Source organism: Pleurodeles waltl, chromosome 5, assembly GCF_031143425.1.
Source record: "Pleurodeles waltl isolate 20211129_DDA chromosome 5, aPleWal1.hap1.20221129, whole genome shotgun sequence".
NCBI classification, from domain to species: Eukaryota; Metazoa; Chordata; class Amphibia; order Caudata; family Salamandridae; genus Pleurodeles; species Pleurodeles waltl.
In genome coordinates this window covers 1,816,290,758-1,816,303,320 of record NC_090444.1, presented here as the reverse complement: position 1 = coordinate 1,816,303,320, position 12,563 = coordinate 1,816,290,758, and positions in this window count along the sequence as shown.

The window sequence follows — 12,563 nt, the reverse complement described above, 5'->3', positions numbered from 1 at the left end:
CTACATCTGATAAAGGCTCCATGAGGTTGAAGAGGTCCATAGGGTGATGGTCTACATCTGATGATGGCTCCATGAGGTTGAAGAGGTCCATAGGGTGATGGTCTACATCTGATGATTGCTCCATGAGGTTGAAGAGGTCCATAGGGTGATGGTCTACATCTGATGATGGCTCCATGAGGTTAGCTTAGCAGGAGGCATCTGTGAACATCTTTGAGCAAAATGAAAAGTTCTAACTGACACGAAGCATCACAACCAAAGTTACAACTTGGTAGGATGGATGCTGCGGCTTCAATTTGGCCATCTAGAATCCAAATAAAAGGAACATCTGGGCCCATAAACTAGGCAGCAGTTCCATAAAACAAGGCTGCTTAGGCAAAAAAGACTTCCTGTGAAACAGGTTTTGGAAGAATAAACAAATGACGTATTAATATAACACATCAAATTCACTACCAGGGTGTCCTGATGCTCCCACAGAAAGAAAGAGAGAAAGGCTGCAGTCATAATTACGTGAATACCCCAGTCTTCATTTTTCTTTTTACTGAAAGACAAGTAGTTGGAATCAGAGCTTATGTAGTGTGGGCGATCACTCCACAGTCTAGAGGAAAGGTAGTAGCAAGATCGCCCTCCCAATCTGGCTTTCATTATTCCAGAAATATTGATCAGAAATTCAGATGCCCATCTGAGAGTGCTGGAGGTACGCTCGGGATCGATGCAAGTCCTTGTATCCAATGGTACCAATATGACAGATCCACTTGGCTGTGAAGACACTTGCTTTTGCGCCCAAAGCCATTGTCGATCCTGAATATGCCCAGAAATGGAGTTGTGTAAGGGAACACCCTGCAACAGTTTGGAAGTACTATTCTGGATTAACTGGAGCCGATTAAGTAACCAGCCCGGGTGATCAAGATAAGGGGAGATGCAGTAGTAGGCGGGGCTACAGGTTCTCAGTGTTCCGCTCAAATTAACTGTCCCTGATGCTGCCTTCTTGTGAACTTGCCTCTCTTGAGATCACTTGCAAGGAGCCCCCACAGCATAAAACGTATCCAGGAATGTGTAAAACACCCAGCAATCTACTCTGGCTCAGGACATTTTTAACCCTTCCGTCCGATAGGCTTTCCAGAGCTACGTTACCCAGAAGACAGGGGATGTTCACTGAAGGTTTAAATCTAAGGAGGTGATTTAAATTTTCACAGAGTCCCTGCCCGCCAGTTTAGAAATGACTGCCAAGCCATCACTCATTTCTAAAGCATTGATGGAACCGCCAGCACAGCAGTTCCTGTGAATGCTTTGTTTTTTAGGTTTGACAGATGGCTCAGTCAAAATGGCGGAGCCATCCATCAAGCTTATTTTTTTTATTTTAAAAAAGACAATTCTGAAGCAGGAAGTTTCCCCTCCCATGGTGAGGGGGGCATTAGACAGTTTTCACTTACTGCCACGATTTTCCTGCCGGTGACAGGTAGTAGTGACCTGTCTGCCCGCTCATTTCAGTCAGGTGGGCAGACATAGAGGTCACCTTCCGATGGGCCTTACTCCATTGGGCTATTGGAGAGGTGTAACTGTGGTGGAGACGGAGTGGTCTCTGTTGCGGTTACACTGATGGTCCACCGGAATTTAAACCAGGCGGGTGGACCATCATCTTTGCAGTAAAGATACTCCATCATGACAGAATATCCTTACCGCCAGGGTATAAGCCAGGCCCTTATTTTGTGGGCCACGTTCTTCTAGCTTGGAATTAGGTTAATGAGCACAGAGATTCTAGTAGCCACAGGTGGCATACGTTCCCTACCCCTCACAAGGAAGTCCTTCTCTATCTTCTGTTCGAAGATGATTTTGAAGTGCCAAGGTTTAAGGTCCAAAGCTAGCTTTCCATTTATAGTTGGCAAAGTTGGCCAAGTTGCCACAATCTACTCTGCTTTCACCACAGTAAAATGGGTTCCCTATCCCGGTAGATGCCTTGTGGCACTACCAACCCTTCAAACCCTATTCAAAGCAAAAATCCAAACTGGTGCATTTTGCAAACAGTGCAGCTAAGCACTCTCCTGCCTCCACCCATAAGCAACATATTCAGTGCAGTCCACTTCAAAGGTCTTCCAGTACTTTCTGAGAGTTCCCCCGCAGTGTAAGCCCTTCTTAATAGACTTACGTAATAACATAAATGATCCGTATCAGAAGTCCGGGAAATGAGCAAAGGTCAGACCAACCCACTCATCTCATGGGATTGTGTCATCTCATGGTATTGTGTCATCTCATGGTATTCTCATCTCATGGTATTGTGTCATCTCATGGTATTGTCTCATCTCATGGTATTCTCATCTCATTGTATTGTGTCATCTCATGGTATTGTGGCATCTCATGGTATTCTCATCTCATGGTATTGTGTCATCTCATGGTATTGTCTCATCTCATGGTATTCTCATCTCATGGTATTGTGTCATCTCATGATATTGTGTAATCTCTCTTTGAAGCTATGAGCTGCAGACAATCAGGGCCAGCTAATAGGAGGTGTTTGTTGTTTGGCGCTGCCGTCTGGTCCAAGGTGAGCCTATTTTATGAATTCACTAAACCTGCCTCTGCCACACTGTTTTCCATGTTTCATTAAGTACTAAAAGTGAAAAGTGAAACAGGTAACCAAATCCTGACTTTACATTTGTTGATTTTAAGACGTTTTCTAATGAATTCAAATTTGATCATCACCTCCACCATTAACTTCCATGCATCCTTGTTAGAAACAGGGCCTGCAACAATGCCGTCAGTGGAGCGGTCTACTTTTCAAGATAATCCCTTTTTCATTTCTGGGAGAAAAAAAACCCTGCTGTGCAATTACATAACTGATCCAGATGCAACAGACACGGTGGCCTGCATGTCTACTGTTTCCTTACAAAAGGATAGTTATTGATATCACTCACAAAGCCATCTTAAGGCCTTGGCATAAAGTGAGGCTGGGCCTACAACAGCAGGGGTTGCACTGGAAGAAAACATACAAAAAGGAAGAGTTACTAAATTTTCCTGGCATGCAGTGCAAACACCAAATTTGCTGCTGTGTGTTGAGCAAGGAGGGAAGCACAGGGTCATATCTAGCACGACTGCTGTGCTGCCATCACCTGGACTGGTGCTCCAAAAGGTTGCTTGCTTGACACACAGCCTGGAAGAGGTGAATTGGCTCTGTTTAGCATAGTATTTGTACTGGATACATACCCTTTCAGTACTGATTCCTATCTCCAGACAAACATCGAAGGATCACACGCACTGCGTGTGTTGTTTGCACTGTTGCACGCATACAATGCATTTTTTTTGAGAAATGAAAACTTTTCACTGCATTAGTGCTTGCTTCAATTAGGTGTTATTTATTTATTTATTATTATTATTTTATGCAAAGCACAGTCTGGCTATCTCAGTAGATCAACTTAACATCAAAACCTCTGGGTTGTGGTGATCCACCCAAGGTACACCCGATTATTGCCTCCCCTTGACACACAGAGCCCGCTTTAGTTGTTGGCAGGCAGGTTACCCCGCCAAAACAGTGACGGATGTCCCATCCGCCAAAATATAAATCCCATAGGAAATAATGGGATTTCTGTTTCGGCGGACGGGAAGTCCATCACCGTTGTGACGAAGTAACCCATCTTCCAAGAACTAAATCAGGACCAAAGTGCTTTTTGAGCTGAGAAATAACCACACAGCCAATGACACGATGACGCCTTGATCTAGTCCTCTAGTTCCTCGTGTATGTGTTGTGAAGTGTGAGGGGCCCATGAGAGTGTTTCACCTTTCTATAGAAGGATCACACACGGGATCCGAATGTTCTGGGTCTACCCAAAATGGATGCATGTTAGAGTACAGACACGTTCACTCACGGTTCTTCTCAGCCAAGTGGTTTGGCAAATCTATGTTTTCGCTTATTTGGTGCACAACTCCTGGAAGCCGTGCATGGATAGATTAAGTAATCGAGGACGCTGCGGAGGGGTTTCTCTTGCATTGCAAGCTACCCCTCTCAGTGTAGGAAGTTCTCTCCATAGGTCGCGGCACCCTCGTTCATTGCTTTGAGGACCGGGAACTCCAATGTCATCTGTGGTCTTCAGTCCACTTGAGGGGAGTAAGGGGTCAGGGGCGTAGCTACCAGTGGTGCAGCCGGTGCAATGCATCGAGGCCCAGAGGCCAGAGGGGCCCATTCAGCCCTTTTACAAACAATTCTCTCAAAATGTGTTTTCGAGTGCCTTTGGGTCCTCATTTTATGTTTGTCTTCCTCTGTTTTGTGGGGAAAAGGCCTGGAGGTCAGAAGCATTGCTCATGGAGATGGAGATCTAAGGAAGTGTGGATGCTGTTCCGCGGGGTGTAGCTGATGTGTTTTACAAATGGTGCACGTTGTGATCTGAGCTAATTTGTGATTGGGTGATTGCAGCGTCGGCATCCAATGGCAATGCAGCTCAGCTCAAGCTTGTGCAAGTGGGAAGGAGCAGCTAGAAAGCACTGTCAGCCTGAGCCACAGGTGCACACTTGAGTTCCAGGCTGGGTAGTCAAAGATTTCTTATGTGCCAGACCAAGGGCCCGGTGAGCGAGAGGCCAAAGCTACTGCTACTTCATATGACAATTACTCCCTCATATATGTGCCTCCGTCCCTGATAATTAGAAGTCATCGATGAATCCAGCTCTGCCAAGATTCCTAAGTCCCTGCATGATGTGCTGCTCCGGTCCAGGTTTTTTTCCTTTGAATTCTGGGACTTGTAGTCCTTGTTTAGTCCATTTTTAAACGGACTACAAGTCCCAGAATTCAAAAGAAAAAAACCTAGACTGGAGCAGCACATCACACATGGACCTGGGAAACATGGCAGCTATGCTGAAGCAAGGCTCAGGCTGCATCCTAGTCTTATTGCAGACACAGCTCCACAGTGTTGAAATAAGTGGAGCAGGCTGGTGAAAAGTCTTTGGAGTGCATTAACCCTGTCAGCAGTATTTCCCCTTTCTCATCAGCTCGTGACTGGATGTTGTGCTTTCCTACAGTCTCCCACCCGCACCTATACTGGGTTGTGGAAAGCTGCATTACCCTAGCTTTGTACTGTCTCTGTGTATGTTATTTGTCATAGAGACTACTTTTTGTTTATGCAAAAACTTACTAAACAGAATAAGAAACGTAAAACATAAAAGCCTCCAGAAACATGTTTGAAAGTTCGGTGTATGTTTTTCCAGGACAAGGAAATGTCCAGCAACTGTTTCACTGTTGATTCACTAACAGACCATTCTGTATGAACTTGACCAGGATCACACAGTTTGGTGAAATGGGTGCTATGGAGACCGCTAAACCATCGCAGGCCACAGAAATCTCTTGTCCCACTGTCCCAACATTCCTTTGCCTGGTGAAGTCAAAATCATACATTTTTGGGCTTGTGTATGGCAGACATAGCTGCAATCGCTGAATATCTTAGTGTTGTCTTCAAAAATTCTGGTTTGGCCATTGATTATTTCACTGAGACAGTATGCCACCAAGACTATGTTGTGTTAGTTAGGATGTCTCTGAAGACCAGAGGATCCCTGTCAGAATATAGTAGCTATTTCAGGGAAAAGTCTGATGTGAGAATGAATTGTAGCTACTATTCCTTCTCTATTTGATCAATTGTTTGATAGTAATAATTAATACATTTTTTGTTTTTCAATTTATAAAGTTGTCTCGCAAATCAAGGTTTATATTGTTCTTAGTTCCAAAGCAAATCCACCGTCTTTATACTCATGATACATATAACAGTAGTCAAAGTTTATCATCTTCTTTATTCATTTTCATATATGTTGATAATCCAGTTTAACAATTATATTTTTATTTCATATTGCAATCTTTAATAATCATATAAACATAGAAAAAACTCCCTACCCTAAAACATGGTAATAGAAAACAACACTCAATTACTATCATACCTCATGCATACACACTCAGACTCATTATAATAAAAATACATACAAATAAAAGACCTTATACAGACCCAGAATGCAATTCTTCTGGGGGTTCCTCCTAATTCACCAAAAAAACATAGATACCCATAGGATACAGATTCTTAAATTACACATTATGGTACATACATTTCACTCTTTCAAAGTACAGTGAAAAAACATCAAACTGCTAAGATGCCATAAGTCCAAAATAGACAAGAGACTTAAGATGTGTCAATAATGAGGCACACTTCCCATGAAGAACAATTAATTAGATGTATAGTGGAACACAATGCCGGATGGATAGTGGAACACAATGCCTACGCGCATGTCGGTGTCACTCTTGTTAGGGGGTCACCTTCATTAGGGCGGTTCCAATTTAGCAAATCTTTAGGGACAGGTAATAGCTCAGTTCCATCCTATTGGATCGAGCCTTATGTTGTCCTTCCGAATTTTAAGAAGTTGGTCTGTCACTTCCCCTCTCCAGTTATATGAATGGGACCCAATAAATGCTATATAGGCTTCCTCAGTGGCTCATAAGTCGCCTGGGTACACCAGAAAATAAGACGAAGTGGAGAGTTCTAATTTCATATATCAGCTCACTCCAATCAATTCCCTTTAATATATGCTGATATTTTGCGGTCCGACTCACTACTGTAGGTGCCATGGGTCTCTTACGACTTCTTGTCTCGCTATGCTATTCTCCATTTCACCGATGATGTTATTGCCACCTAGTTTGGATTTCACCAGTGGAACACTGGCCCAATGGCTAGCTATAATGACCTGTGTAAAGACTGAGAACAGAGCTGATCTCACGACTACGTCTGATAACTTCGGAGCGAGAAGTGCCCGGTGAGCCCTGGCCCTTGGGCCAATGATAGCTCCCCGGTAAGGGTCTAAAAAGGGTATTCCACCTTAAAAGTGGCTGCAAAATACTGTTGTACCAGAATATTGTGTCAAAAATATTGAGGACTAAAATAACAAGAAGGTGAGTTTATATAGGTAAGGTGTCCCAACTCCACGTCAACGTACATTGACAATACGTATCTTCCAAGTACTTAGCTGTGGAGGTAAGAATAGTAAGTCTATATGTACCTCTATGCACTTACCTTCTTGGTATTTTAGCAATTCTTTTTTCACATGGTATTCTGGTATTATAATATTTATGCTGTTGATTTTTCGACATACAAGTGTCACAAAGGAAAAGAGGGGAGGACACTAGGTAATAACTTAGAATGGAAATGGAGGTTTCGCGTGTCTGATTAGTGGCGGTCTTCTAGGAACACCAGCACACCTGACACCGTCTGCGAACTGCAAGCCTCGAGCATGGGCTGTTTTGTTCAGATAGAGTTTTGCGTTTTAGTTTACTCTGAGAGAGTATCATGGTTTGCCATCAGGGGAGAGGGCGGAGCTTAGGGAAGGACTGCTATATAGGAGCAGTTTGGAAGCTGGTAAAAGGAGAGGAGCATTTACTGAAACAGAGAGATCTCCTTAGTCTGCTAGTATTTAAAGTCCTTTCATTAAATGTGTAGTTCCCCAACAAAAAGGTAGAGGACAGAATCTATTTTGGAAGAGTCTAAAGCAGAAATAGTTTTCTTACAGGAAACTCACTGGGAGTGGTTCAGGCCGAAACATTTCACAACCCAGATCCACCCAACGATAGAGTCAAAGCATGTGGCGTGAATGTCTAGCTCACAAGTACTCTGGGGCAGCGATCTTGGCAACTTCACTTTACAACACACATTTTGGATCTTGTCAGGACCAACATAACATAATTTGTTGCGAGGGTCAAGAAAGACCTCCATGGTTTCAGAAAACAGTATATGTTGTGGTTCAGAAAGATCATTGCATTAAAGATTGTTACTATTCCAAGATGTATATATATATATATATATATATATATCACTTAAGAACCCCTCAGTATGAGAGACATTAGCACATTAAAAGCTTTGCATCAGATTTTGCTAGACTCCTGGTAGGATATGATGAACATGTTCATTGACAGTGATACTGTGTGTTCCTCATATTTGATACCAGCCTTCACAACACATTGTATTTGGTCTTGACAGCTTTTCAGTTTCTGTCAATTCATAGCTAAGTAAGCTAAAGTCGTGGGTAACATCTGCAGACCTAGGGTCTTATTTTGAGTTTGGCAGATGGGATACCCTGTCACAAATGTAGGGGATGCTACTTGTAATATAGTGATATCCGGTCCACCATATTACAAGCACATTATAGCCTACAGCACTTGTAATATGGTGGACAGAATATTAACCATGTTTGACGGAGTAACCCATGCACCAAACTCTAAATTAGGCCCTCAATATCCCAAACTTGGACCACTGGGGAGAACATGGAGTTTTACCTCTGGCACTGCGAGGTTCAAGAAGGACCGTCATGGTTGCAGAAACCAGTATACGTTGTGATTGCAATGAATGCAATGCAGATTGAAGCAGTGATCAATGCAATGAAGATTGTGACTATTCCATGACTTTCGTATATCATTTAAGAACGTTCCAATATGATAGACAATGTCACATTAAGGGCTTTGCAGCAGCTTTTGCCAGACTTCATGTGGCAAGGCAAACCTTGCCAGTTGTAAACAATTTTATTGAGAGTGATACTGTGTGTTCATCGTATTTGGTACCAACCTTCACAACACATTGTATTTGGTCTCGACAGCTTGCCCATTTTTGTCAATTCATAGTAAGTTAGAGTCACCATACTCGCCCCTCATTCCACTGGAACAATTACCGGGCATCATCCACCTAAAACTTCAACATGATATTGCACCCTGGCCTGAGGAGGGGCTTACTTGTGTGGGAGACTTATATCATGATGGCTCAGTATTGTATTTCCAAGATATTAGAAGTAATTATAAAGTCGGACCGGGACATTTCCTGTCCTATTATGCCATCAGGAGACAATTGCCCGTGATATGGGGGGTAGGAGACACTGAACCCGAACTGACATCCTCCCTACACACGCTCCTCGCATGTGGTAACGCACAGCGTGCTATGTCCATACTGTACTCCAATTCACTGACAGCTCATCAGCTACACTTGACCACACAAAATTCAGGTGGGACAACATACTACCCAGACCACTTATGGCTAAAACTTGGACACAAGCGCTCCAACAAGTTAAGGAGGTATCCCGTAACCCTCGCTTCAGCTATACGTAATTTAATTTTGTCCATTGCACTTACCTCTCCCCACACCGACTGGGGCAATTGTTCCGAAATGCACATACCTGCTATAGACAGCCTGATGCAGGGTTTTACCATATGGTGTGGGACTGCTCCCCACTACAAGTGACCTGGGCGATCAGGGCCGAAATGGTTGACCAAGCACTGTCACCTGCCCTAGAGACTGCCGACGGGTCCACATGGAGCCGCCATCAATGACTCAGTGTGGCTGGTGCAGCAGCACCCATCGTGTAGATCACTGCCCGTAAATCGTGCAGTGACCTGAGCGACGGGGCACGGCACGGGGATCTCTGCACACCCCATGCCAAGCACATGGGCAGTGCAGGGGCCCCCAGAGGGGCCCTGGAGCACCCCTTCTGCCAGCCTTTCTTTGGCAGGGGAACCCACCAGGGAAAGGCTGGCGGAAACAGGGTACATTATCCGGAGGGCAGCTCTGCTTGCAGCGCTGCCCTGTCGGATAATGTAATCCTCCATCGTCAGGCTGCCTCTTGGCGGTAGCCTGGTGGTGGCGGAGGGCCGCCAGAGGCGGCCCTCCCTGTGTTAATAATATGGCGGATCAGACCGCCATGCCGGTGGCAGTCTGAACCGCCGCCACCGGCATGGCGGTCTGAACCACCAAGAACGTAATGAGGGCATTAGTGTTTCATCCCACAAACAATACAGCTCAAATGATCAATGTGTTTGCAGGTCTCTACTTACTTATAGCATACCATATATCAGCTCTGCCGCAAACCAACCACTGATGTAGATAAAAATCCAACATTTTGTCCTTTGCACCCTCACAACAATTTATTCCGACCCCACTATACGCTTGTCTTAATCATGATCGTTGGTGACTGAAACTGCACTGCGATTGTTATACATCCCCTATTGACAATGTAACTCAAATCTCTATTAGTGTACAGAAGGAATACCTGTTTTCTTTTTTGGGTTGTTTGTTGTATGTTTCAATTTTCAGTAAAAATATTTGTTTTTAAACGTAAGCTAGTCACGGCTCACAACTGCAGACCTAGGGCCTTATTTTGAGTTTGGCAGATGGGATACCCTGTCACAAATGTGGCTGATGTTACTTGTAGTACATCGATGTCCGGTCCACCATATTACAAGCACAGTATAGCTTACAGCACTTGTAATATGGCGGACAGAATATTAACAGAGTTTGACGGAGTAACCCATGCACCAAACTCTATATCCCCCAACTTGGGCCGCTAGGGAGAACATACAGCTTTACCTCTGGCACTGCTCAATGGTTCTGCACTTGTCATTGAGGACATTATACTCGGTTCACTCTCCAAGGATTTCTCAAAGGCTGGTATAGCAAGAAAACAAAAATTCTATGACTTCCAGAGCAGGAGGGCTGTCTGTCTGATTTCAACGTTATCCTTTAGGCGCGGGTGCAGTTGTCCTAAACTCGGCACCTGCAAAGGCAGTATGGTCGAGATGTGTGAAGGGCTCACATCTCCCCAGGTACAGCTATCACTTGTCATCCGGCTTGAGGGACAGAGCCCCATTTTCCTGGCTTGCAGTGGGGCCCAGGCCACCATTGCTATGCCACTGTAAGGAGTAATACGCAGGGACATTTTTAGGATTTTGGGGGCCCTGTGCGGATGTATTTTAGGGGCCCCTGTTTGGAACCGTTTTGAATTTCTGATCCAGTTTCAGCTCTTTTGTGCCTTCTTTAGCCGGGTCACTGACACTGCACAGACATATTCATCCAAAATGTAAATGTGTTTACATCTAATATTCAGGAATAGTGAGGTGAGTTTTCAATACTGTACCAGAGCAGCAGCAGATTACTAATATTACTGCAAGTAATCTAAGTGACACACTCCCATTTCTCATATGTCAGGTCCTGTTTTGATCTAAAAGAAAAAAATTATGGATGCTGCATAAAACATAAACACATTTCTGTGCAAAATGTCAATAATAGACTCACACACATTACCCACCAGTCGTGGCTGCTGCCAGGAAGGGGTGATGGGGGCAGCAACTGAAGCAGGGGGCATGAAGGGCAGATAAAAAAAATAGACTTACCTGCCCCTCCGCGATCTGCCACTCCCGCCAGCCACTTCGTCTCATGTGCTTCCCTCCCCAACCAATCATGACGCTATTCTCATGCTGTTACACAGCATGAAAGAAGTGCCGCGATTGGCCTGAGCGGACAGAAATGTCGCTCAGGGAGGAAGTGGGGCACTGCGCTTGGTCTCCACCCGGCTGTAGAATACAGTCAGGTGGAGAGTTTCTAAGTGCGCATGTCAGTTTGGCTGGCCTCAGATGGCTGGCAAAACTGACATGCGCACTTAGAAGTGCACATACCACTCCTCCTCCATTTGACGTGGAGGAGGCTGGCCCCATCACGCCCTACGAAAGGAGAAAAATAAAGGTATAATAAAAAACTTGTATTATCCCTTTATTGTTCTGCTTTTCGTCAGTGGGGCGAAGCTCCTCCGCCATAGTGAAGTGGTCGCACCTGTTACCCACATTCAAAATAATAAAAGAAAACAGTATTTAAAACATTCTGTTTAAGAATTATTCAAGGTCATCAGGCGAAGACTCGCTGCAGAGCGGAGCTGGCTCTATTGGTGGCCCCCTGAAAGGCTGGGGCCCTGGGCCAGAGCCCACTTTGGCCGTGCCTTAAAACGTCTCGGGTAATAGGTGACATGACACGCAGCTCTGAAAAAAAACTTGCAAAATACTCTAATACTCCAAGGTCTGGCCCAGCACTGAACATCATTTCTGAATAGTACTGTGCTCCCGCCCTAGGGCTGCTATGGGACATTATCCCCAGACTGTTTTTTATTTGTTGACATGCTGCTACCTTGAGATTTCAATCAAAAATACAATGCTCCATTTCTTCTCTGCCTTCCTCACTTCAGTCTGTACTTACATGAGGTGAAACCAAGCTCAAGTGATGGGGCTGGGAGGAGCAAGAGAAAGACGCAGAGTAATTTTACTTTGACCTGCATATATCTCTTCTTTTTCTGTGTATGGCTTCTGCGATGTTCTTGTTCCTTTCCTGAATCCTCCGAGACCTTAAGAATGTGTTCTTAATATTGTTGGTGAACAGTCCTCTCGCCCACTTCCGCCTGACACTGCTACACGTGGCACAGGATGATGGCATCTGTTGATGGTGGAGAAAGAATTAAGTTTAATTTCCTGTGAACTCGTGTTATTAGGGTTCGCGCTCCCTATGGCACCGAGACTTGTGCAAGTACCAAGCTATAAACACTGTTGTTTATGCTACAGAAAACGTGACCCTTCTGTGCCAGCTGTGCGAAAGGGCACTGTGGCAAAGGGTTATTTGGTGGATTGCCAGCAAGTGCACATCACTCTTCTTGTGGGATGCCTGTGGTCTGTCATGACAAGTATTTCATGCATTCCTCCTGTAGGTTTTCAGGAAACTGGCAGAGCCAGAAGGAATGTGTTGACTCCACTGGGC